At 51.2% G+C, this 25,899-nt stretch overlaps 1 protein-coding gene across 1 annotated transcript in view; it reads right to left on the reverse strand.

Annotated features, from left to right (window-relative positions):
* The window catches only part of GSG1L (GSG1 like), a 182,518-nt gene that overhangs the window by 61,705 nt on the left and 94,914 nt on the right, over window positions 1-25,899 (reverse strand). The window lies entirely within an intron of this gene.

Consider the following 25,899-nt stretch of genomic DNA (forward strand, 5'->3'; position numbering starts at 1 on the left):
CTTTTATCCTGTGGCTGGACGAGATGCTCCCCTTCCTCTTCCTCACCTGTTAGATGATTGCTACTGGGAGCCATTTCAGGGCCACGAGGCATCAGTTTAGGATGGAGCTGATACTCTTGTTGCTGAGCAAGTGGAGTGAAGGAAAGATGACATCGCCAGGCCACTCACCAGCCCTGAGAACTACCCTATTCTGGACTTTCTCTGTGAGACACATTGCCCTATTGTTAAGTCAGTGCGAGGTTGTCTGTCACCTGCAGCTCTAAGTATCCCAAATCATACACACACATTAGGCTTTCCCTCAAGGGACACCTGCACTTTTGTCTGCCCTGTACCCTACCCCACTTTTTTCTAGAAACCACTGTTACTCCAACAACTTCAACCACGTGGTTCTCCCGGGAGCTGCCATGTTCTAGTGTGATCCCGCCCTCCTGGGTACAGATGATTGGTCCACTCTGATCATCTGACTTAGAACTGGCCAATCAAAGCCCTTCTCTAGGAATCCGTGTGTAGAACCACACAAGCAGACCAGGAGGGAGAAAGAAGCCCAGACGAGAACCTGAGGACTGTGACCTCGAGGACTGTGACCACGAGGACTGTGACCGCATGAACAAGGCCCACACTTTAGAGAAGGGACTATGGAGCAGGTCTGGCCAGTCGGAGCTGGACCTATGACCCAAGTCCATTCCAGGAGAGTCAGCCACGGGACTTTTGCAGGGAACTATTAGGAAAGAGAAGCCCTTTCTTTCTACCAGGCTTGAGCCTGGAAGGATGGAAGGACGGAATTTACTAAACCACCAGGTGGCAAAAGCCTTCCTGAGAGTGAAGCCAATGCCGAGGCAGGCAGAGCCACGGGACAAAGGAACACTGTGTCCTGATGACATTGTTTAACCGCCCAGATCCCGCTGTGCCTGAAGTTACCAGTCCTTTCTTCTTTCAATCTCGTGAACCAATTAATTACTTGTCTATGCCTAAGCCAGTCCGAGGTAGAATTTCCATCACTTGCAAATAAGAGCCCTCCTCTTCAGCTTTTCTGTTCTCCGAAGCTGTCAAACACGTCCTTTCCTACCTCTCTCTCTCTGCCTTTGCACAAGTTGTTCCTTCTACCTGGAATGTCCCGGGGACATCTGATAAATACTATTTATCAAATGAAACAAACAAACAGCCTATGCTGAGTCCCTATCTGCTCCCTGATGAAGAACCCAAATTCTGAAACACCCACTAGCCTTGCTAAGCACAACAGGGCTTCTAGAGTTTTGGAGAACTTTTCTTTTTCTCTTTCTTCCTTTTTTTTTTTTTTTAATGCTACAAAAATATCGCATCTCCTGGGCAATTCCCTGGATTTCTATAAGAGAATAATGTGCTCTTGGCAGCCCGGATGTTGTTAAAACACCCCCTGGCACTGCACACGCACAGCGTCTGAGGCCCTTCGCTGGCCCAAGGCCCACCCGGCAGCAGGGTGGAAGGCAGGAAATTCAGAGAGCACTGAGCCCTGCCAGGAGGGTGGCTGCCCCCAGGAGGTTGCGTCCCCAACTCCAAGCCTTCGCTTCAGAGCTGCTGCTGCTTCTCTCGCTGCGTTTCCAGAACCCTCATCACAGTGCAGCTCACTGACTCAGCGGCCACCCTCGCACGGCCCCCGTGCCCCAGGGGGTGAGCTCATCCCTGCCCACATGGGCCCCGGGCCAGGCCTCCCCCTCCCAGCCCCCCTCACAGCAGGGCCAGCTCTGCTCTTTCAGATGTGATGGCAGATGGGGGGCCGTGGGGGCTGGATGCTGTGGAAATAAGTTTACCGTGAAGAAACTGGCACTGCTGCTCGGACGCCGGGCTGGGGTTGTGCTAGATCGCCAGGTTTGTTTCCTTGTCTTCTTGCTGGGCTCGGGGGCATCTGTCTGAAAGTTTCAGCCCAGCCAAGCCATGGAAATTCACAACAATAACAATAATAATAATTGTTGCTGTTGTAGCAACACCAGTCAAAATAAGGGCCAAAAGTTATGAAGTCTTTATTACAGGCCAAGTCAAAAGGGACAATGTTGGTGTCCCACCCGATCTCCTTGGCTTTCGTTTTAGAGTTTCTGTCTTTGGAAGACTGTCCATGGGCAACGGGAGCCCATTTTGTCCATGTTTGTTTGGAAAGTGACTGGGAACTTATATTTCCCTTTCGGCACTGCTGTCACCGAGTGGCTGACCAGCAGGGTCCTGTCCTGTGGCTTTGGCTGGGACAACTCTGAGAGGTGTCCCATACTGCAAAGCCCCCACGGGGTCAGAATGGCCTGACATCATCCCCTCACTTTCCCTTCTCTCTTCCCCGTCCTGCGACCCCATTCCCTCCCCAGCCTCTGCAGGGAGCATTTCCCTTGCAAATGACGTTGCTATGTCCTCATCTCAGGGTCTGCCTCGAGGGAATCTGACCTCAGACTCAAGTGTTCACATGAATTATATCCCCAAATCTTCCTAACAACCCTGCAAGGTAGCAATGCATCACCCATTTCACAGATGAGAAAACTTAGGTTCCTAGAGATTAAGGGACTGCTCCACGCAACTAGGTCGTGCACAGTCTAGATTCAGATTCGGGCCTCTCTGGCTGCAGGACCCATGACGGGTAGTGTTAAATTAAGTGAAAGCTGTCTCCGTACGTATTTTAAGTTCAGCCTAAAGGTTTCTCTGTACATAGTGAGCCGTAACCTAACTGGATGTGTCGTCTACTCCTGTACCAATCACAGGGTTTCAGCCCATCACAAGCGGCCAGCTGTTCGAGCCATGTTTGAGTAGGGCAAACGCCCAGCTGTCACCAATCCAGCTGTTTCTGGACCTGACTTCTGTTTTCTGTCCGTCACTTTCTTTTTTCTGTCCGTAAACGTTATCTGGCCACGTGGCAGCCTCAGTCACACTGAACTCTGGTTCTGGTTCTGGGAGCTGCCTGATTAACAAATTATCTTTTGCTCAATTAAACTCTGTTAAATTTAATTTGTCTAAAGTTTTTCGTCTAACAGTAGGGAGGCTGCAATCGGGAAAGAGTAGCCACTTTGAGATCGAATTCTCCCGCGCTCGGCCCCGGCCAAGGCTGTCGCTGGAGATTTCTCCAGCGTCCCAAGCAACCCCTGAGCCGGGGTTCCAGAAAAAGGGTGGCCACTGAGTGGGGTGGAGCGGCCCTTTGGTTCCCAGAGATCCTGAGCCCAGCCGGCCACCAGGCGGGTGATGCGGAAGGAGGCTACAGGGTGGAGAAGACGGTCTTGAGGACTCAGGGAAGCCAGGCTGGGGAAGCCGGGCGCGACTCGTGCTCAGAGGCAAGTGAGGGTCCGTGCAAGAGTGGCACCGTGTTCCCGGCCTGGACACCTAAGCAGACAGTGATATTCTTTGCTGAGCATGGGAAGACACCAAGGGCGATGACTGCAGAGTCTACATTCGCTGCGAGACCTCCAGCCGGGATGTCCAGGAGGCAGCTGTAGCTCGGATAGACGGGGAACGCTGGCAAGGCATAGGCACTCACTAAGCATTTGCTGCGATTGCAAATAGATGGTACTTGGAGCCGAGGGGAAGCTTATGAAAGCATGTGGGGCAAAAGAGAACAGGGTGGGACCCGAGGGGACATCAATACCTAAGAGGAGGGGGCAGGAGCAGAGGGCTGTGAAGGTACAGCAGGTATGGCGGGTGCCCACCAGCCGGCACCTGCATCTCTCTGCCTGGGGGCTTGCCCTCACCACCGGAGCCCACTCTGCCCACCTCGGAGGCAGGCTGGACACACTGGGGCATGAAGGCCACCCTGCCCCCACCCCAGCAGCAGCCCTCCCCTGTGCCCCGTGAAGGAGGTGGGATCTACACATCGTGTTTCCCACCAGGGGAGAGGTGGTTTAAGGTGGTGGTGAGTCACAACAGTAAGCTGTCCGAGCCAAAGAGGGAAAAAGCTATTCGGTTTCTAATTATTTTTAAAATTCTTACTGCCTCAACCAAAAGAGTCTCTGTGTGGCGCTAATATGTCCTTAACACCTTGCTAACACTTGTCAATTTTTCAAAAGAAAGACAAGGCCAGGCCCCAGGCTCAGAATCTTCCGCGTTCCCAGCCAAACTCGAGTAACATTTTGACAGTGACCTTGGGTGCTCCTCCCCCCGCCCAGACCAGGAGTCTGGCCCCTTGGAACTGTCACCCAGGCCCCCCGCCCTGCCACTGGGTTCAGCCAATGGGAGGACCAACTGGAGATGGGCAGGGGTGCGGGGGGAGGTCGGGGTATTTCTTCCCTGCTCCTTCCCTGTGTGAGCAACGTCTGTGCATGGCCTCGTCCTCCTGCCTGGGGCTACTGCTCCCCGTTTGTCCTCTAGAACACTGTTCCTGTCCTTTTCCCCTTCCAGCCCAAGGGTAGCCACAGCTCCCCAATGCCGCTAGCCTTGGGGGAGCCTCAGGTTCTCTTAACCCTTCCCACGCCTCTATAAGGAGTTCTTTCATTAAACTGTCTTCAGCTGAACCATCTGGGGAATCTATGTCCTGCAGGGACCCTCAGTGACACACCCATTTTTTTATGGCCAAGAATCCTGGTTTCCACTTAAAGCAGTGATCTAAGCCCGTGGGTCCCAGCATGGTTCCCGCCAGCAGCATCAGCATCACCTGTGAACTTGGGGTGCAAATTCTCCAGCCCCAGCCCCGGCCTGCTGAATCAGACACTCTGAGAGTGGGACCCATTCTATGTTTTAAGGGGCCCTCCAGGTGATGTGGTACCCGCTTAAATTTGGTGATCTAAAGTCCTATTTTAAATGTACATGTGAAAAATGAGTCGTCTTAAGGAAAAACTGAGTCAATGCTAGGGTGGTAGGTGTTGGCGTCTGGCAGATGGAGGGTGGCAGGGGAATAATGACAGAATTGGGAATCATTGTAGAGTGCCTGGCCTGCGGCGCACGCTCACTTCGTTACTGATGCTACGGATGCACACGCGTGTGAGAAAGGCAGGCAGAAATGACGGCCCCCAGGCAGGCCAGCCGGGCCTTGCCTTGGTGACACTGGGGAAAGGCTCATCAGTGGTGGAGATGATTGTCCCAAGCCTCTGAAACTTTCGCTCATGGCTCGATTTGCAGCGGAGAACAGGTGACCTCTGGGGGACAGAAGAAATGAAATGATTTCTCATCAGGTTTGGGACTGTGGGGTGACAGCTAATCCTGTTAGCTGCATTTTTTGCCTTTTTCAAAAACAGCTTCGTGACACCCATTCTGACCCTTCATTGATGGAATTGATGGGTTTGCGAGAATGATTTCCCTCTCGCCCTGGATCCTTCCCTTGTGGAGGGAGTTTCCAGGGCCAGCTCCTTGGCCAAGCGGGAAAACATGGGTGGGAACCGTGTCTTGTGTGACCTTGAGTGGCAGCCTGACCTCTCTGTCCCTGGGGGTCCTCATTCCTAAAAGGGGCATAACAGATTAGTTGTGAGCATTCAATGAGACCATGTGTGTAAATCACACAAGCCTGGCACTTGGAAAGTGTTGGAGAAAGTTAAGCATCACTATTACTTGTTAATAAGTATCCTTATTAGCCATTATAATAATTATACAAGGCAGTAAGGCCCAGGGGTGAAGATCATGAACCTGGGCCAGCCCAGCCAGGTGACTCCCACTTCTGCCAATGACGAGCTAAGACACCAGGCAAATGATGTGTCCCCATGAACCTCAATTTTCTCACCTATAAATTGGGCATAAATATAGTACCCAGTTCACAGACTGCTGTAAGGATTAAGTGAATTCACCAATGAGTGTTTAGGGCAGTGCCTGGCCCATCAAAAGTGCCCTGTGAGATGTTACTGTTGTTGTTTTTTCCTAATATGATGTAGAAGGATCAGGAAGCCTGGAACAAATGCCTATCGGCCCTCGGACAAATAAAACCTTTACGAGGATCAGAGGGAAATTGTTGCAAAGTCATATGAAATCCCAAGATGCAATGGCATTTCAAGAGAAAACATTTTTTTCCCCTCAAAAAATCCATCAGTTTAATACATCAAATCAATAAGGCACAGTGCAGTGGCCGCTGGCTGCAAGATGGGTGACAGGCCTCCTGATACTGAGCATGTTAAATCATGTAAATGATGTGGGCCCGGACCTCTGGGGCTGGGAACGGCTCGGTGACAGCTGCCGTTTGCAAAATGTCAATACTGGAAGCTGAGAGGCAGGGATGCTCCAGGGCTGGAAGGAAAAGGCCAGAGGGACTTTGGGTTCACTGAGCCCCCATCCCTCCTTCTGCAGATGAGAAATCTCAGGCCCAGAGAGAAGCTAGGATGTGCCCGTGTCACAGAGCCAGTCGGGGACAGAGCTGGGGTAGGAGGCAGGGACTCTTCCGCCGCCCAGGCTGGCCCCATCGGAGGTATAGGGGCTGGGATTTGGGGGAAGGGGATGTAGCGAGATCAGCACGGGGTGGCTCCACCAGGTGTCAGCAGCCTGGAGCTCAGACCTTGCCACCACAGACCTCTGGAAGGTCCCTTCGCTGCCACGAGCCTCAGTTTCCCTCTTGGCAAAGTGAGTGGATTCTCCAACAAGCTGCCAACAGGCCGAATGCAGCCCACAGAAATGTCTTGTTTGGCCCACACAGTCTTTTAAAAATATCTGAATTCATTATCAACATTTAAAAATAGGAGACTTCACATAAAAATCCAGATTTCTGGATTCATTTGCAAAATAGATGGATGCCGCAATACTGGACCCGCATCCTCACGTGAGAACAACTGTGGGGCTGAGCTGAGCGGCCCCCTGCAGACAGGGCGCACGGACCCTGCCCAGCCCCCTCCAACCCTTCATGGCTCCCGCCTGGCTCTGGTGAGCAGCATTTGCAGCCTTCCTGCAGGACGCTATCTAAGTCGTGTCTGTCCCTGACATTCCACAGCAGTGCAACATTTTAGGACCCTGTATGGTCCCTCGGTATCTACAGAGAGGAGTGAATATCCCACGAACTCTGTTATCCAGCTTTCTCGGGGACCAGGGTTCTAGCAAACGCCACACCGTCATCCCATACACAAGGGTGTCGATTTTTGGAGGTAGATTAAAAGGAAGGACATTCAGCTCAGATGCCTGGGTTGACTTATCTGAGCCAAGAGCACTGATCTGAGCTCTATTCCCGAGAGTCATCCTGTCCAGACAGCCCCACGTCCTTTCCACAAACGCCCAGAGAGGGCAAATGAGTTGGCCAAGGACACAACGCTTGGAATCTTCCTTTAAGGAGTCAGGGAACCTTTCAGACTTTGACTCAAGGTCACAGAGAGACTTTCAGGGGCTGCTCTAGTGGGACGTGCAAAAAAAGCTGGGCAAGGAAGCACTTGGGAACATAACAGCACTCCAACACCAATCCACGTGCTACTTTGGAAACACAGGGCCTGGGTGGTGGCGGGCGGTGGGGGAGGGGGGGTGTTGGTGACTGTTTTCTGTGTAACGGTCTTTTCTGCAGCCTCACGACTCAGAGTGAGGGCCACAAACCAGCAGCACCAGCGTCAACCTGGGAGCTTGCAGAAAATGCAGAATCCCACATCCCACCCAGATCTACTGACCCTGGAGCTGCACGCTAACCACAGCCCCGGCTGGCTCTGATGCAGCGCAAGGGTGAGGGGCACTGCTGTGGAGGGGGACGTTCCAGTGTCACCGTGCAGCATTCAGTGCCCTTGACAAGACGGAAGCGCAGCTGCCGGCGGATCATTCTATCCCCTCATGCCCCACCCCTCGGACTGCTGTCCCTTTCTAGGGGCAGCTGGATAACGACCCCCAAAGACATCCACATCCTGATCCCTGGAACCTGTGAACATGTCACTTCACATGGCAGAAGGGACTCTGCAGATGTGATTAAAGTCTTGAGATGGAGACAGTATCCGGATTATCTGGGTAGGCCCCACGTGATCACAGGGGCCTCGTGAGAGGGAGGCAGGCGGCTCGGAGTCAGAGGAGGTGAAAGCAGGGGTAGCAGTGATGTGGGGCCATGAGCCAAGGGATGCAGGTGGCCTCCAGAAGCCAGAAAACGCAAGGAAGCACATTGTCCCCTGGAGCCTCCCGGAAGGAACATGGTCCTACGACACTTTGATTTTAGCCCCATAAGACACATTCAGGAATTCTGACCTCCAGAACTGCGAGATAAATCCACGTTTTTTTTAGCCACTAAGTTTGTGGTAATCTGTCACATCAGCAATAGGAAACGGATACCCCTCTTTCTTTGTTCAAGATCACCTCCTCCAAGAAGCCTCCCCTGACCACCCCAGTGCCCTGCAGCCCCCAGACAGACCTCAGCAAAGAAGGAAGCTTCTCCATCACCTCCATGAGAGATACCTTGTTGTGGTGGGAAGAGCCTGACTTGGGGTCAAACAGGTCTGGCTTTGACCTTGGCCCTTACCCGACCTCTCTAAGCCTCAGTCTCTTCAGCTATAAAGTGGAGTCAACACTACCAACCTTACAGGTTTTGCCGGCAAGTTCGATGAGGTAATGGCTGCAAAGCCTCAGACTAGTTCTTGGCACGTGGCAGGTCCTCAGTAAACGGTGACCATCAGCTGATGTCCTTTCTCTGCCACACTCACAACTGAACAAACTAGTTTATCATAGGAAGGGAGTTTGACAATGTCTTATTGCCCCTACTGTTCCACAAGGCTCAGTCCCTGTCAATTCAGAGATGTCTCTGGCAGACGTGCCCTTTAGAAATGGCTCTGTTGGGACCTGGGGACAATCACCGAGCAGCTGAGATGTGTCATGGTGACTTAGGCCTTCTGCATCAGACTACAGTGATTTTTCTGTCTCTTCAGGATCCACAAGCGAATTTTGAAAATAAGCTCTGGCCACACAGGCTGGGGGCCTGGTGACTCAGAAGAACTTAGAAGTCCAAGGTTGAGCTCTGGCCCCAAAGGCCCCCCTGCCCTGCCAGGCTGCCTGGGGAAAGTCCTCTCATCTTTCTGGGCCTCCCTTTCCCATGTCTAAAAGGGGGTGGCAGTGTAGGCAAAGGAACTACGATAGGGTAGGTCAGAAGTCCCAATCTGGCCCAAAGACAGGTTTTTGAGAGTTTTTGTTTCATTTTGTTTTCTGTTGGTTTTATCCCCTCCCCCAACCTCTACCTCCTCCTCCTCCTCCTTCTCTCTCTCTTTCTTTCTCTCTGTCTCCTCCTCCCTTTCTGTCTCTCTTATTGTCTCTCTTTCTCTCTTGGTACAAGTGGTATTTTTAAAAATTTGAATCAGACACCATGCCAATATTTAAAAGTGGGAAAATCACATGAAACTCGAGATTCTTTGGAAAATCTAGCAGACCAGGGCCATATTCCCACATGAAGACGGGCTGAGCCGAGTGGTGCTGCTCCCTTCAGGTGGGGTGGGTGCGCTCCTGTTTGCCGCAATCCCCACTCCTCCCTATTGTCTCCCACCAAAGACTCCGAGGGCTACAGCCCAGAGAACCATCCCAGAGTGCGGGCAGGGGCCTTTATAATGAGAGCTGTAAGCAAGCAGAGAGAGGGAAGGAAATGCCAGGCGGTGTGCAGTCATGGAGGGCGGAGGTGGGCAGGGCTCAAGGAGGAACCTGGCATGGGACACCCGCTAGCTCCCACTCCAGCTGCCACCTGCTGCCACCCTCAAAAACATGCCTGTGAACATGATATGGGGCTGCTCACTGCGGAGTGGAGGGGAGGAAAGAAAGAAAACGCTTACTTGCCGTGAGGTGGCAGTGTTACCCGGTGGTTGGGGGGTGGCCTGGGGCACCAGACCACCCACAGACAAGCCCCGGCTCTGCTACTGGCTTGCCCTGTGGCCCTGGGTGAGCTTCCTCCCTGGTCTGAGCCTCAGTTTCCTCATCCGCCTTGGAGGGTGGCTGTGAGGATTACGTGAGACGCGTACAGAGGCACAACCCAGGTTCACGCGTGATGGCCCCCGATCCGTGCCAGCTGTCCCCGGGGAACAGCTGAGGCTTGGAAAGAAGAACAGGGAAGAATACTCGGCTGTCGCAAGCCTGACAGAGCCAGACGGAGTGGGCGGTGGGGAGACCCGTGCCACGTGTGACGTGGGTTCAACATTGGCCCGGGCACTCGGGACCGGGCAGGCTCCAGCCCCTGCCCCTTGCTTCCCTGCACCCCCCACCTTGCTGAACCCGGGGTCCCCTGCACCCTGGTGGTATTCTGCCTCGCTGTCCCCATCCTGGGTGCTGAAGTCCCTCCTCTCCTAATCCCACCTGAAAACTAGCAGTCACTGCACCAAACAAATGTCCCAAACCCAGACTCTGTGTCAGGCACTATGAGGTTGCAGATGGCAGCACGATTTGACTCCAGGCCTCTGGGAATCCCAAAATGACAGCCACATCCTACAGCACCCAAGCAGAGCCGAGCACCATACCACGTCCTCACAAACAGAAACTCGTTCCAGCTCCACGACTACCCTGTGGCTTGGGTGTCCTTGTTATCTCCAGGTTACAGATGACAGGGCCAGAGCGGGCAGGGAGGGGGCAGCTCTGGGAGAGTGGCCGGGATCCAAAGCCCCTCCCTGATGCTGGGGGCCTGGCTGGTCCCTTCCAACCAGCATTTGAGGTAGGGGCTACGGGCTCCATGTGACAACTGAGAAGCTAGCGAGAGTAAAGATGTCACATTTTGCCACCCAGGTTCTTAGAGCCTCTGGATTGTGTCCATCAACCCCTTGGGAACAGCCAGGGAAAGAATCCTGACTGAAGCGGTGGTTCTCAAGTTTATAAGTGTCTGTTAAAATGCAGCTTCCTGGGCTGGGCCCCAGGGAAACGGAGGCTGCAGGTTCGGGAAGAGGCTGGGATCTGCATTTGGAGCAAGCGCCCCAGGTCATTCTGAAAGACGGGCCCTGTTATGAGAAAGAGGTGTGTTTTTAAAATGTGAATCCCGTCGAGTCTCTCTCCTGCTGCAAGCTCCTGTGACTTCCCATTACACCTGGGGTAGACCCCAACTCCCTGCCGTGGTCTTTGACGTTCCACCAGACTGTCAGGCCACTGCCCACCCTTTGTCATCCCCTCACCCCCAACACTCCAGCCACACGGATGGTTCCCTTCCACTGAAGCTGCCCCAGGCCCTTTGCACTTGCTGTGCTCACTGTCCAGAATCCTCTTCCCCTGGGTCACTCAGCTGGCTGCTTCCCAGCTCAGATATCACTGCCCCCTTCATCTAAGGTAACCTCCATCCCATCACACCATCACGCATGGTCACTTTCTGCCCTTCCTCCTGTTGGATTTTCCCCGCCTGCATCAGTACGGGAAGACGCATTATTCATGGTTCGCTCAGGTCCAGTCTGCCTCACTCTGTAAGGACAGTTCCAGGCTAGCAGGATGCTGTCTGCTCCGGCTCCCGGAACAGCATCTGGCCTGGCACGGGAGGCACTCAGCAAACACTTGCTAAATGAATGAGTGAAGAAATGGCAGCAGCCAAGAGGAGGAGGAGACAGCCAGATTCCTCAGCAGCAGAGGGGCCAAGGGAAGAAGCTGCTGCCAGGAGGAGGGAGCCGCCACTGTGAATGCCACCAAAAGGTCAAGGAAGGGAGATGAGGATTGAGACTTGAGAAAAGGCCACAGGCTTTGGTGATTTGGACCTTCTGGTGGCATTTGGGGGAAGGGAAGGAGATTCTCCAGGGAGGTTATTGCCAAGGGGAATCTGACTGCAGGGGTGGGGAAGGAGGGGCGTGAGGCTGCAGGGCAGACCCCAGAGGGACTGATGAGCCCCGGGAGGTTTACTCAAGCCTCAGAGCAGAGGCGGGAGGAGAGGAGGGCCACTGGCTTGGTCACCTGGTTCCACTGACTCACTCATTAATTCACTTTCGGCAAGCAGGGTCGAGGGAGGACAGGGGCAGGGCCTTGGAGCCGGGTGGGGTGGGTTCAAATCTCACCCCTTCCACATACCAGCCGGGTGACTTGGGCAAGCAATTTAAATCTTTCTAAGCCTCAGTTTCCCCATCTATAAAATGGAATGATAACGATCCCCACCTCAAGGGTCGTAGAGATGGTTCAGTGACGTTTGTGGAACACGGCGGGGGTACCAGGACGTGCCCGTAAGTGTAATCCTTTGTCTCCTTGTTGCAGCTGGGGGCCGGGCCACAGAGACCAGCAGCTTAGCGGCAAACCAGCCACACTGAGCCAATGAGCCAGGTGAACAGGAGTGTGGGGACCGAGAAGGGACCCGCCTGGCCCAGGCTGGGGAGTCCCCAGGGTTTCTGGAGGAGGTGCTGCCTCCCTGGGCCTTCAAGGACAAGCGGGAGTCCAGGCAAGGCGAGCCAGACCCCGGGAGCGGGACCTGGGAGCTGGTGCAGCGCGACCCCGAGGCCAAACCGTGAAGAGCGGCCAGAGGAGACTGCTTGATCCCGAGGCAGCAGGGAGCTGTTGGAGGCTCCCGCCCGGGGAGTGACACTGTCAGCCCAGGACTCATGCTGGCTGCCACGTGAGAGAGGGAGGGGCAAGCCTGCAGCCAAGGCCACCCTGTGGAGAGACTCCCGTGGGGATCCCCGCGAGCAGTGCCAGTCACCTGAGCACTGGCCACCAAGGCAGCACCTGGCAAGATGGACGGACATCCCCAGGAGGCAGCGGCAGAGGACTTGGCCCCTGCGGACGCCGGGTCACGTGCGTCCGATGTGTCCCACAAGGACAAGTACCTAAAGGACCGTGGGACTCTCCCCAACTCCATCAACCCTATTCCCACCACTGCATCCCGGCCTGCTCACGGCGCACGGGGAGGGGTCCACTGCTGGGACGCTGGGGCGGTGAGGGGAGCGTGGCCTCAAAGCTGGAATGAGCCCCCTGGACCAAGCCCTCCAGAGTAGGCCGGGAGTCAGGGGGTTCGTGGTCAGAGGGGAGTACCCTGGCAGAGTTCAGGGCTGTCAGATTTGGAAGTCCCAGACCCAGGAGGGCCCCAAACAACACTGAGACACCCCCCCCCGACCAAGGTCCTCCATGAAGCCACTCAGGGTGCATCACGCTGCCTGGGCATTCAGTCACCTGCTTGGGACAGTAGCCACCTGAACAATGGCTTTGATCTCCCCCTCACCTATGACCCCATCTCCTGCCCCCTCCTCCCCCTGGCTCACATCCCTCCTGTCACAACAGCCTCCTTGCTCTTCCTTAAATGCACCAGGCACGCTCCTGCCCCAGGGCCTTTGCACTGGCTATTCCCTCTGCCTGGAATGCTCTTCCCCTGGGTCTCCCCAACCTCCTCTAAGTTTTACCTAAATGTTACTTCTCAGTGATGTCAGCCCTGATCCCACTATTTAAAATTGCCAACACCCTTCCCTAATACTCCCTAGCTACTTCCTTTTTGTTCTCCCTAGCATTTATCACCATTCGGCAGCCAGAGGGATCTTTCTAGAATGTAAAATTGAATCTCCCCTCCTTAAAGCCCTCCAATGTTCCAATGGTTTCCCATCCCACTAAAAAAAAAAAAATCCAAGTTCCTTCCAGGACCCTAAGTGCCCTGGCCCCACCTGCCTCACCAGCCTCAGCCCCCTTCCCTTCCTCTGCAAAGATCCTCCCCATCCACAAGTGGACAAAACTCACTCCCACCTCAGGGCCTTTGCACGTGCTTCCCCTGCCTTTGATAGACACACGGCGATGAGAACTCTCTCCCTTTCCTCCTTAAGCAAGGGCACGAGTACAATAATCAAGGGGAAGTAACGCTCTGCCTGCATGTCAAGAAGACAACAGAGAGTCGTGGCAACTGCAGCCACCCGAAGGGCCCACATCCAGGGAGAGGCCACCGCTCAACTCCAGCCAACTCTCTGGAATGTGCCCAGGGCTGCCAGATCTTCTGACTTTTCAAAAGAAGCCAGAAACCCTGAATTTTATGTGAAATCTCTCCATTTTGAAAGAACAACGAATTCAAATTTTTTCAAACATCAGGTGTGTCAATGAAACACATTTGAGCAGTGGCAGGGCCCCAGGACACCAGCCACGACCCTTCACAGGGCTCAGAAACCCACTGGCCATTGAGTGCATTCCACGTCATCATTCAGATGGTAAAAAATTCATTCCAGAGAGGGAACGAGACTTGAGCAGGGTCACACGGCTCCAGCACGGGACTTCTGATTCTTAACGGCAGATGTTTCCAGAACTCCTACTATGCACCCGGCTAGACCACACAAAGGGGAAAATGCTGTTCAGGTTCATGTTCGGCATCTTTAAGGCGAGGGCAGAATAATGAAAAAAATGTTTGTGGGCAGAAATGTTTTAAGGCTTATCTGCAAGGGTACATGAAGGGCTGTTTTGGCACAAAGGATGGACTTCCGTCTGAGTAGGACATTTGTCTTGGCCAGGAGTTGGCGGGAAGTAATGCACGATCCTTCCTGAGTCTATTGTGTGTGCAAAATGTCTATTTTTTTTTACCCTGGAACCAGACAGCATCTTTTTTCTCACTACCCCCCACTTCCCACCACCACCTTGACCAAAAGGATCTCTCCGGCAGAAGAGTCTAAAAATATCTAGACTCACAACTTCAGGGGTTTGTTCTCTCATCTGGGAGGTACCCACAAAGCTTTTGCCAATATAAATGGCATTTCCTTTGGTATTTTTAAAGATCAGAGAATCCAAGGGAATATGCTAGCTGGACGGGGCCTTTGAGATCGTAGCTTCCAAATGCCTTCTGTTTCAGGTTTAAAAAAAAAAAAAAAAAAAAAAAGTTTTCTAAGGAGGCCTGAAAGGTTAGATTTCCAGATAGTTCACAAAAGAAGAAACCAACCTAGTTAAAATGACATGGAAAAATAGATTCAACCTTACTAGTAATAAAATTGAAATTAAAACACCCATGAGACAGCGCTCATCGCCAGCATATTAAGCAAAGATCTTTCAAATAAGAGCTTGGGGTAGAATCAGATGGTGAAGGGAGAGTGTGTTTCTCTTGCGGAAACATTTACAAACTTCTCACTCAGGAGCCGGGCAAGCCCCTCCTTTCCCAGACTCCCTTGCAGATAAGGACGGCTGTGTGACCAGTGCTGGCCACCAGGCACTGAGCAGAAATAACATGTGTCACTTCAGGGATGATGCATAAAATAGCTGGTGCGTGACCTGCCCAGCTCTTACCTCCTGCCACCTGCTGGGGGGCCTGGGGAGGCCGCACGTTGAGATGTTAGTGTGTCCATCAGCCTGGGTCCCTAAGAGACCCCGTTTGCTCTCGCCTGGGGCCCTCTGCACCTAGCTGCTCCCTCTGGAACGTTCTCTCCTCTTATACGTGCATGGCCGGCTCCTCTTCTCCATTCAGATCTCAGTCCAAATATCAGCTCCTCACTGAGGTTCCAGAAAGCTCTCAACCTCCCCACCTACCCAGTGCTCCCCTGGCCCGGACACTCCCCATTCTGACATGTTGCTCAGCTGTCTTCCTAGCGCTGTCCCCATTTTGAAATGATCATATCTTTGCCTCAGTTTCCTCATCTGTGAAACGGGCAGTCGGACTCAACAATTCCTAATTCTCTGACATGAGAGAGCCTAGTGGGCAATGACACCCTGTCTCCACCACCACTGCCACCCCTCCTGCCACCTGGGCCAGCCAGCATCCCTCTTGGGAATAGAACCTGCTCTTGCTTTCAAAGACCACCCCACTCCCCCATTATCAGTCCTTGTGGTGTGAAGAGGCAGACCCTCTGCTCCCAGCTGCAGGGTGGGCTATGCCCCAGGCTGATCATCAGAGTCCTCCATGATTGGTTCAGGGACACTCATGTGACTGAAGCTGGGCCAATCAGAGCCAGTCCTGGGACTTTGTAGAAACATCTGCCAAGAGGCGTTCCCTTTCCACTAGGGGTTTCTAAACAGGGGAGTGGGGGAAACCTGGAGCTGCGGGAAGCATCCCCTGCCAGCACGTAGACCAGGAGAGCTGAGCTGAGAGGCAGAGAAGCCAAGAGCACCGCTGGAGCACCTGGACCCTGCCACACATTATCGAGATCTGTCCCCGATCCCTGAGTTACCTGGGCCAGTAAATTCCTCCTTTGGCTCAAGCCTGTTTGAAATGAGTTTTCTCTCTCTTGCAGCCAAAACAGACTTTCACCTTCACTGTCCCTGTAAGGATGTCTGTCCTTACACACAGAATGTTTCCTTTTTGGTTAGTGTTCCCCTGGGGCTACGAGCTCCCTGAGGCCCAGGAGAGGGCCCCCAGCCCCTCTGCCCCTCCACTGCCCTGCGTAGCCCTGGCCAAGTGACCAGAGAAGACAGCAAGCTCGGCAGCTCCGGGGCCTTAATTGGGGAGCTGCTCTGTCGGTCCCGGAAGCGTCAGACTGTGTGATCTGAGCAATTAACCTTTCTACAGAGGCCAAGGCCAATTATATCCCAGGGGCCATCTGTGACATCTGTGTAACAGACCAAGTGCCTCAGCCTGACTGTCTTGGTTTTTATAGGACAAATGTGGCATAATCCATCTCTTCTATCCCCAGCGCTGTTGCCCTGGGCGAGGCCTGTGTCCTTCCTTGTGGTTGCAACAGCTTCCTAACTCCTCCCCACTTCCCGCTGACCAGGCTTGTCCACGTCCACAACTTGTCCCCAGTGACCCCTGCAACTTCATCTGTAGCTTCCCCAACCCCACCCCACTCCCTACGTGGCAGATTGCAAGCTGGGTCCCAAATTCTTCACCCCTACTGGGCCTGCACTCTTTGCAGCATCCTCCCACTCTGACATTGAGCTCAGCCATGGGACTTGCTTTGGCCAATGGGGTGCTGTTGAATGAGACACAAACACATTGCACAACCGGTGCAATGCCTCTTGTTTGCACCTGTTATCACCACAGGGACAGGCCCAGGCTAGTTTTCTGGAGGACAAGGGACCCATTGCTCAGGGCCGCGTTTTAATCATCCTCACTGAGGCTGGCCGAGGTCAGCTGACAGGCAGTTTGCACCTAGACATGGGAGCAAGCCAGCCACAACCTGCACAGCCATCTAGCTGACTTCCCCATATGTTTCAGCAATAAGCACTCCTTCTTGCAAGACCTCGGAAGGCTGTGGTCAGTCCACAGCATTATTGTGACAATAGAGAACTGATGCATGTTACAGTTTCCCCCAAATCCCTTGAGCCTTGGCAAGGGCCCTTCCTGTCTCCACTTTGATCTGTGTCTTGGTCCGTTTTGTGCTGCTATAACAGAATCCCAAGACTGGGTAATTTATAAAAAACAGAAATTTACTTCTCGTAGTTCTAGAGGCTGGGAAGTCCAAGATCAAGGCGCTGGCATCTGGCGTGGACCTTCTTGCTGCACCCTCCCCTGGCAGGAGGTGGAAGGACTGGAGAGAGCTCCTGCCAGCCCCCTCTGTAGCCGCGTTAATCCACGCTTGAAGACAAAGCTCCTGTGGCCTAAAAACCTCCCAAAGGCCCCGCCTCCCAGCACTGTTGCATTGGGGATTAAATCCTAACACGTGAATTTTGGGAGGGGACGAAAACATTCAAACCATAGTGCTTGGCCTGGCCAACTCCTACACATCCTACAAAACTGAGCTCAGTGTCCCATCCAGTGGAGGCCTTCAGCAACGTCCTCTTCCGGCCCCACTCCACAGGGTGACAGCTCACTTCCCTGTGCCCTGGCAGCACCTCTGTGTCAAAACAGGTTGGACTCAGACAGTGTGGCACCAGCATTTACCAGCTCTGGGGACTCTGGGCCCATCACTCAACTTTTGTAAACCTCAGTTTCCCCACCTGAAAATGGGGATGATGACAACATCGCTCACCTCACTTCACACAGTGTCCAGCACATAGTAAGTGTTCCCAATAGTAGGTGTCATTCTTGTCACTGTGGTGCTTATCTCATCAAAATGCAATTATTCACCTCCCTTATGAGAAGCCAGGACCCTCACCTGGTTCAGCACTATCTGTCCACAGCCCAGCGGGAGAGGACAGTTGTAATGGAATGATGGAGAAGGGGAAGGGACTGACCGGACACCTGCCCTGACCTGGCACTGCACCCGGCTCTTTATAAGCCACCACTGCTGGTTCTCTAAAGGGGGAATTCATTTTATTGTTCAGAAAACCAAGTTTCAGGGAAGCAATGTACCCTGTCCATGAGCACACAGCAATGAAGTCACGTGCATCCTTCCATGCACCTCCTGGGACATATTTGGGAGCCCTTCCCAATCAGGTACACATTTGGGACAAGGACAAATGTGATATTCACAGGAAATGAATGATCCCCTTCAGGAGAAATACTACTGCTAATGATAAAAGCTAGTGTTTATAAAGCATTCACTACTAGTGCTGTTCTAATCACTTGACCCATTTCAATTGATTTCATCTTCACCAAAACCTCTCTGAGGTATATACTATGATTATCTCCATTTTACAGCCTAGAAAACTGAGGCACAAAAGGTTCATTGACTTACTTAAGGTCACACAGCTGCTAAATGGCAAAACCAGGATCTGAAGCAGGCCACTTGGTGCCATGGAACTTTCTAGGCCCAGAGGCTGAAGGGTTGTGGAGGAGGACAGGATGCAAGGGGTTGAGAGGGCAACCTAGCACCGCCGCTTCGGCCTGGGGCTCATGCTCTGTTCTGGGCTCAGCCTGGCTCCCCCGGCTCCTGCTCCAGGCTCAACATGCCCCTACCTGAGCCCCCCTAGCCTGTGAGTTCTGGCATGAGTCTCACTGCTGCAGACCATGAACCACACACTTCATGATTATAGGTACACTCACCCCTGGTCAGCCTGCATTATGGAAGTAGGAGCCTGCCTCAGTCTCCCCAAGAGCCCCAGTGCCCTGCCCAGAGCCCCAGGACAGCCACAGTAGATCCTGCCCATCCTAGCAGCTGCCAGCCCCCGCCCCCAGCCCCAGCCTCACCGCACTCCCTCTGGAGTTTCCTGGCGGCCCAGCACAGTCCGGCCCCCTTTCCTCCGTAGCCCCATCTCCTCTCACTCTCCTTCTTGCTCTCTTTACTCTGGGCATATTGGTCTCCTTGCTGCTTGGCTGCTCTTTGAATATACTGGGCATTTCCGTGCCACAGGGCCTTTGCACCGGCTGTTCCTGCTGCTGAGAACATTCTCCACTGCACATCCTCATGGCTTGCTCCTGCACCTCCTCTGATCTTTGCCCAAATGTCACCTTCTCAGTGTGGCCCTCTGTGGTGCCCTCTCACTCCCTGCCACTCCTTACACCCTCACCCCTGCTTTATTCTTCTCCACACTTATCTCCATCTAATAACACCATGTGACTGATGACTGACGTTTTTGAAAGTTTGTTTCTCTCTTTGGAGAGTGTTAGCTCCATGGAGGCAGGAACTTTTGTGTCTCGTGTACACCACTGCACCCCAGCATTGTGAGCCATGCCTGCTACATAGTAGCATTCCATAATTACTTGTTGAATGAATGAACAATTGGTTTGTCAGCTTCAAATTCCAGCTATCAGGACACTCGCCACCTGCTTTGGGAGGGTCAGGCTGGGGCTTTGTGAGTTCCCACAAACCCTACCAGGGTCTGACACCCCCATCCGTGCACCCAAACTCCCATCATGCCTCAAGGCCAAGCCCACCCAAGATCAGACAATTGTCGTGAAGACTAAAGGTCTGGTTGTTATGTCCTCAGATTTCACAGATCTTTGGTGGTTAAGTTAATATATTCAGTAACAACATTAAGATTAAAAATTTTAAGGTATGAAGATAGCAAGTGTTGGTAAGAATGGGAAGCAACGGGAATCTCGACCCATGGTAGAGGGAGTGTGGATGGATGCTACTGCCTTGGAGAGCAATTTGGCTTTAGCTAGTGTGGTTGAAGATCTTCTTGTCCTATGTCCCAGTAACCCCAGTCCTATTTATATAATTGAAAGACATTCTTGCACCATAATACAAGTGCAAGAATGTTCTTAACAGCACAGTTTAAAATGGAAAAAAAAACAGAAACAACCAAATGGCCATCAACAATGGAATGGATAAATAAAGGGCGGTGTATTCACACAATGGAACGCTACGCAGCTGGGAAAAGAAATGGATTATGGCTACAGACATCCACATGGAGGCATCCTAAGAAACTGCAAACAGGTTAACATTGTGTGCATAGGTACCACGTTAATTTAACATGCTAACACATGCACCATGGTCCAGTTTATCTAAAGTTCAAAGATATGCAAAACAATGTATTTAGAGATACTAACTTGGGGCACAGCTAGGAACAAATACAAGGGAATGTTATATACAGAAGTCAAGAAAGAGGTTCCCTTTGAGGGAAGGAGTTGGGATCCAAGGGTGGAGGGACCCAGGAATTCAAAGCTAATAGCAATGATGTTACTGCTTAAACTGGTGATTGACTGCATTTTTGTTACTGGTATTTTGAACTTATTTTCATAAATATTCTTTTGTATCTACTCCAATATTTAATACAGTCAGTTTATAAAAAGAAAATAATGATATGGGTAAGGCTAAACCAGGGGTTGGCAAACTACAGCCCATGGGCCAAATCTGGCCTGCCTCCCATTTTTGTAAATAAAGTTTTATTGGGACACAGCCATGTCCCTTCATTTCTATATTATCTATGGCTGCTTCCGTACAGCAATGGTACCATTGAGTAACTGCAACAGAGACCGTATGGCTCACAAGGCCAGTACTTACTATGCAGATGTTTACTATCTGGTTCTGTTGAAGAAAAGCTTGCCCAGACCAGAGCTAGAGCAATGATCTAAAATTACAGACTAAACTTCATTTTTTAAAACTATTTTCTATTCATTTTTTAATTTAAGGGTAATACATGCTCACTGTGAAGAATTTGAAAAATAAAAAAGTTTTTCATATAAGGCCACCACCCAGCAATAATCATTGGATCATTGGTTAAATTGGGAATGATTTCCTTCTAGTTTTTTTTTTTTTTCATATTTAAGTTTCCCCCACCCTCAATAATAAGGAACATGTTGATTATGCAATTTTTGGACCCTGATACTTTCACTTAATATCATCTCAGGAGCATTTTTCTGCGTGTCTTCATAACATTCCATTTTTGCTATTATAAATAATGAGGCAATTAGTATCCTTGTACACACGTCTTCGTTGACAACATGAAATATTACATAGTCGTCCAAAATGAATTCTTCAAGGAATCTCTGATGATATAGAGACTGTCATGGCTGCATTATTTATACCAGCAAAAAGACTGGGAACAATATGAATGGCTTGGAGGTAGGAGAGTCGTCGTATGAACTTGGCACATCATTGGATGGAATATTCTTAGCTTTTAAGTGTGATCATGAAGAATGGAAAAATGGTTATCTCTGTGAGCCTCTCTCTCTCTGAGTCTTGGTTTCCTGATCTGCAAAGGGAGGATAGTGCCTCCCAGAGTTGTTTTAGGAGGATTTTTGAAAGCATCTAGCACAAATGAGCCTGGCATATAGGTTGTATTCCCTATGCTAGAGTTATTATTATTAAATAATGATAATATTAAATTGGGGGAAGGGGGGAAGGATACAACCAGGATGGTAGGTCGGTCCTGCATCCTACCAGCTGCTAAATATTTTGAAGATTGCCCTGGCTACACCCCACTTAAGTGAAAGTAACAAGTGTCTGGAAGGGGCCCCAGACAAGTGGCAGGTGTCACTCTTCTGCCTCGACTTTGAAGCCTTGTGATTACTGTCCCCTTATCCTCTGTGTGATAATAATTGAAGGGCTGTGATCCCAGATGGGCTTTGATGAGAATCTACTGCATGCAAGAAAGGAGCAAATGGCTCTCAACTGCAGACATACGTAAGCCACCACCAAGCAGTTATTGATCGGTGCTGAGCCCAAGATGAGCAATGGGGCATCTAAAAAGGGACAGAAGAACAGGGGCATCTCTCCCCTCAGAGGACACGGACACACACAAACACACGCACACCTGCTGGTTTTGAAAATTCACCAGAGAATAGGGAAGGAGGGGCGGGGTGGGGGTTGAAAAGCCAAGGGAGTCTGGTGATTTAGGGACAGTTCGCCAGACTTTCATTTCAGTTATAAAAGAAATATTTGAAAGCAAAGAAATCCATGAACAGCAGAAGGCTTCGTGCGGCTATAAATAAAGGTTGGGCGTACAGGGCAGGGCACTAAACAAACAGCCCACAGGAAAGAGCGTCAGCTTGGCTTCGCAGCCCATAGTCACATGGTCCTCATTTATTCATTCATTCACTCGCTCGCTCTGCAAATATTTCCTGAGCACCGACTGTGTACTGGGTGCTGTTCAAGGTGCTGGAAACACAGGTATGCATGAAACAAGTGAATCTGCTCTCTAGGGGAGGTAGAAAAGAAGCTTTCCAAAGTCTATAGAACTTGGGAGGCTGAGGTGGGAGGATTGCTCAAGGCCAAGGGTTCGAGGCTATAGTGCCTTATAATTGTGCCTGTGAATAGCCACTGCACTCCAGCCTGGACAGCACAGCCAGACCCCATCTCTAAAAAAAAAAAAAAAAGTCAGTAAGATCATGTTAGATAGTGACGGCCACACCAGAGCCATTGAAGGCACAGACTCTGGAGCCAGAGAGATAGCCTAGGTTCAAATCCTGGCTCTGCCACTTACTAGGGGAAGCCCTTAGGAGAGTTATTTAACCTTCGCAGTGAAGGACCCTGGTGCCCTACCCAGTGGGTGCATGACCCCCTGGCTGCCATGACTGGGCCACTAGTCTCCCACTATTCTCTTCTGCAGAAAATTGTGCCCTTGGCTAGATTGGAGCCACCTCACCTGGAAGGTTATTCCCCCTTACCCCTTAGGCAGCCAATGAGGACAAAATGTTTGCCCCCTTCGCTAAAGGTGGAACCAACTCTGTGGCACGGTCCTCACTCCAGAGCCTCCCTTCTCTAGGGAGACGACACCCTTGCTCAGCCCCTTCCCTGCCTCATCCTGCCCCCTCACTCCCCTTTGCCCAAGAAAATCTCCTTAAAAAATCACAGGTGCCAGAATCCCCATCTCAGGCTATGTTTCCAGGGAACCAACTTAAGATACTCATTCTTCATTGGTAAAGGGGGGGGTTCCTCCCTTAGGGGCTTGTTAAAGATGAAATGAGTCAATATATTTCTATATATGCTTAGGAGAGTATGTAGCACATTATAAGTGCTATTTTAGCACTGATCATCATTACTGAAAAAAATAAAATTGTTTAATGCAAGAAAAAGTGTTTAGAAAGGGGCTACATTAGTTAAGAGTGTCCAGGGAAGGTGTCTATGAGGAGGTGACGTTTGAGCTAAATCCTGAGTGATAGGAAAAAGTTGGCTAAGTGTCGAGCTAGATGAAGAAAAATACACACATAGCAAGTGCAAAGGCCCTGAGGTAGGAACAAGCTTGCTTTGGGCTTTGCTCCCGTAACAGAAAGGCCAGTGTGGCTGGAATTTCAGATGGTTTTAAGTAAGGATGTGGCCTAACTTAATTTGTATTTGCAGTAGATCACTCTGGCTGCTGGGTTGAGAATAGATTTGTTGGCTTAACAAGTATTTCCTGGTGGCCTATTTTGTGCAAAGTGACACAACCGGTATTTTGAAGGATTTGAAGATGAGCCCGATGCATTCTCTGACCTCAAGGAGCTCAAATCCAGAAGGAGCAGTGACCCGGGGCCCTATGACTCTACAATCTACAAAGTGCTGTGTGCTGACAGGGAGGGGTGGGGAAAGTTGGGGAGAAACATCTGGACCTTAAACAGTGACAGGAACGTAGATGTGGAGAGAGAAAGGGTGTTCCAGGTAGAGGGAACAGAATGTGCAAAGGCACAGAGGAGGGAAAGAGGTGGCTTTGTTGAGGACAGTTAATTAACCCAGAGCACAGGAGAACTTAATGCGAGGCCAGAGAGAGAAAGTGGAGCCAGATTGTGGAAAACCTTAGACGCCAAGTGAGAATTTGGACATTCCTCCCAAGGCAGTGGGGAACTATTCCCAGAGTTTTAAAGACATGAGTATTAAATCATCTTTTCTTTTGCCTACTGAATATAAAATTTATATCAGGCCTCTCTTAGTTGCAAAGGACAGAAATACAACCCATACAGGCTTAAACAGAAAAATAATTTTTCAGCTAAAAAGTTTAAAGGCAGATCTATCCTCAGGCACAGCTGGACTGAGGACTCAGGCTTTTTCTATCTTTTGGTTCCACTTCCCACTTTGTGGCTTGTGTCTCAGGCTCCAAGCAGTGGTGAGAAAGCAGCTGGAAGCCAACCCAGCTCTCAGGGGGCAAAAGAAAAATCCCTGATTTGTAGAAAATACTTCTACTGTGGCTTATTTTGAATGCCAAGTTGAGAATAAATGTGCAAAATTGGTTCTCAATTTTGCTTGTCCATAGGTAACAGCCCCGGCACACCTAGACCCATATCTTAGCACCCTCAAATCCACTGGGCACAACCCCCTTTCCCCTGAGATTGCAGCAAATATTTTGTCATATCACATAACCTCTGATTTGGTCATGGACCCATCTTTCAACCAATGCCAGGGTCAGGGGATTGTGATGCTTTGATTGCCACGGGCCCAGGTCTCCTGCTTCATCCTTGGTCCCAAAGCACATGGCCTAAGCAGAGGAAGGGACTGATGCCCTGGAAAAAACTGGAGCATGGTTACCAGAAAAAGGGATGCTTGAGTGGGAGGCAAACACAATAGATTGTTTTCCTATTAAGACAGCGTGAAGAGGACAAGAGGATCCAATGAGGAAATGGGTGTGAAAAATCTTTGTAAAATGCGAAGCCCCATATAGGTTCTCTAACTTGCTAGATGTTTTTATTCTTGGTCTGATGCTCTGAGCTGCTGATATATCTGACTTAAAGTTCCATCAAATGCTATAGGAGACACCTCCGGGAGCATGTGGTCTTGAGATGAATGATTCACCATACCCCTTCCTTTACCCAGGGCAGACGTGGCTAATCGATCACAGCACTCTCCCACAGAGCCTGGGAGATGCGTCTTGATCCTTCGTCACACAGCTGTCCAGGCAGGCACTACCAACTGAGCAAGAAGGGATGAAAGAGTGAATCTTCTGCTCTCCTTAAACCAGTCCAATTCCATCGTGAGCTAGAGTAGAAACAGGCCCGGAGAGGAGTGCAACCTGCCCATTTCACCAAGGCAGAGCCTAGGGACACCTGGAGTCTTCCAACTCCCAATCAAACCTATTCATATCCAAGATGCCTCAAGACGAAGGAATGAGTCAGGGGCAAAGAAGGTTCCAGGGTATGGGGACACTCAAAGTGGCAACAGCTTCCCACTGCTCTTAGAATAAACTCCAAATTCCTTACTGTGGCCTCCAAGGCTGTCCGTCATCTGGTCCCTGTCTTCCTCTCTGACTCCATCTCCTTCCACCTCTCCCTCCTCGCTCCGTGCCCCCACCATTCTGTCTTTCTGTTCCTCAAAACAATGCCAAGAAAATGGACATGAAAGCCAAGAAGATGAAAAACTCTGATGGGCCAGGCCGGGACCCCGTGCCCACCCCTGGAGACAGAGTGGGCCTCATGCTGCCCACACAGACTAAGAGGGACGGAGACACAGTTGCTGGATGGAGAACTCATGTCACATTGGCAAAGGAAGGGGAGTGGGCTCAACGTTATGCCCTAGTTGATAACGCAGAGTCCATATCATTTGATTTTCACCTGGAAGGAGGAACATGAGAGACAGGATGTTTAGAAAAACCCAGATCTTTCCATGCTTATTTATTTTCCCAGGAGCAAGGACAAACGGTGCAGAGGTGAGTGGATGTCTCCCATCCCTCCCAGTGTGGGTCCGTCCTACCCCACACCAGATGCCATGTTCAGAGGGGGCTGGGCTGGGAAAAGATTGTGGAATTTTGAGTAGGGGGAGTCTCTAATTGTCTTATTTTAAGCTATCCCCAAGCCCTGAATAGCCAGAACTCACATGAAGGCTCCTAAAACATTCAGACTTTGCCGTGCATGACCAATTAGCAACGTCTGCCGTGGCGGAGGGCGTGGGGAACAATGGTCTGCCTTCTGGGTGCTTGGTGACCCTAGTCTGTGGACTCTCTTGGACTGAAGCGTGGCTGCCTGAGGCCAAAAAGAACCCCACCTGGACCTGAGCTGTCAGCACACCAGGCTGACTTAATTAAAGCGAGCAGAATTACCAA

The sequence above is a fragment of the Lemur catta genome, chromosome 2, assembly GCF_020740605.2.
Source record: "Lemur catta isolate mLemCat1 chromosome 2, mLemCat1.pri, whole genome shotgun sequence".
Taxonomy (NCBI): Eukaryota; Metazoa; Chordata; class Mammalia; order Primates; family Lemuridae; genus Lemur; species Lemur catta.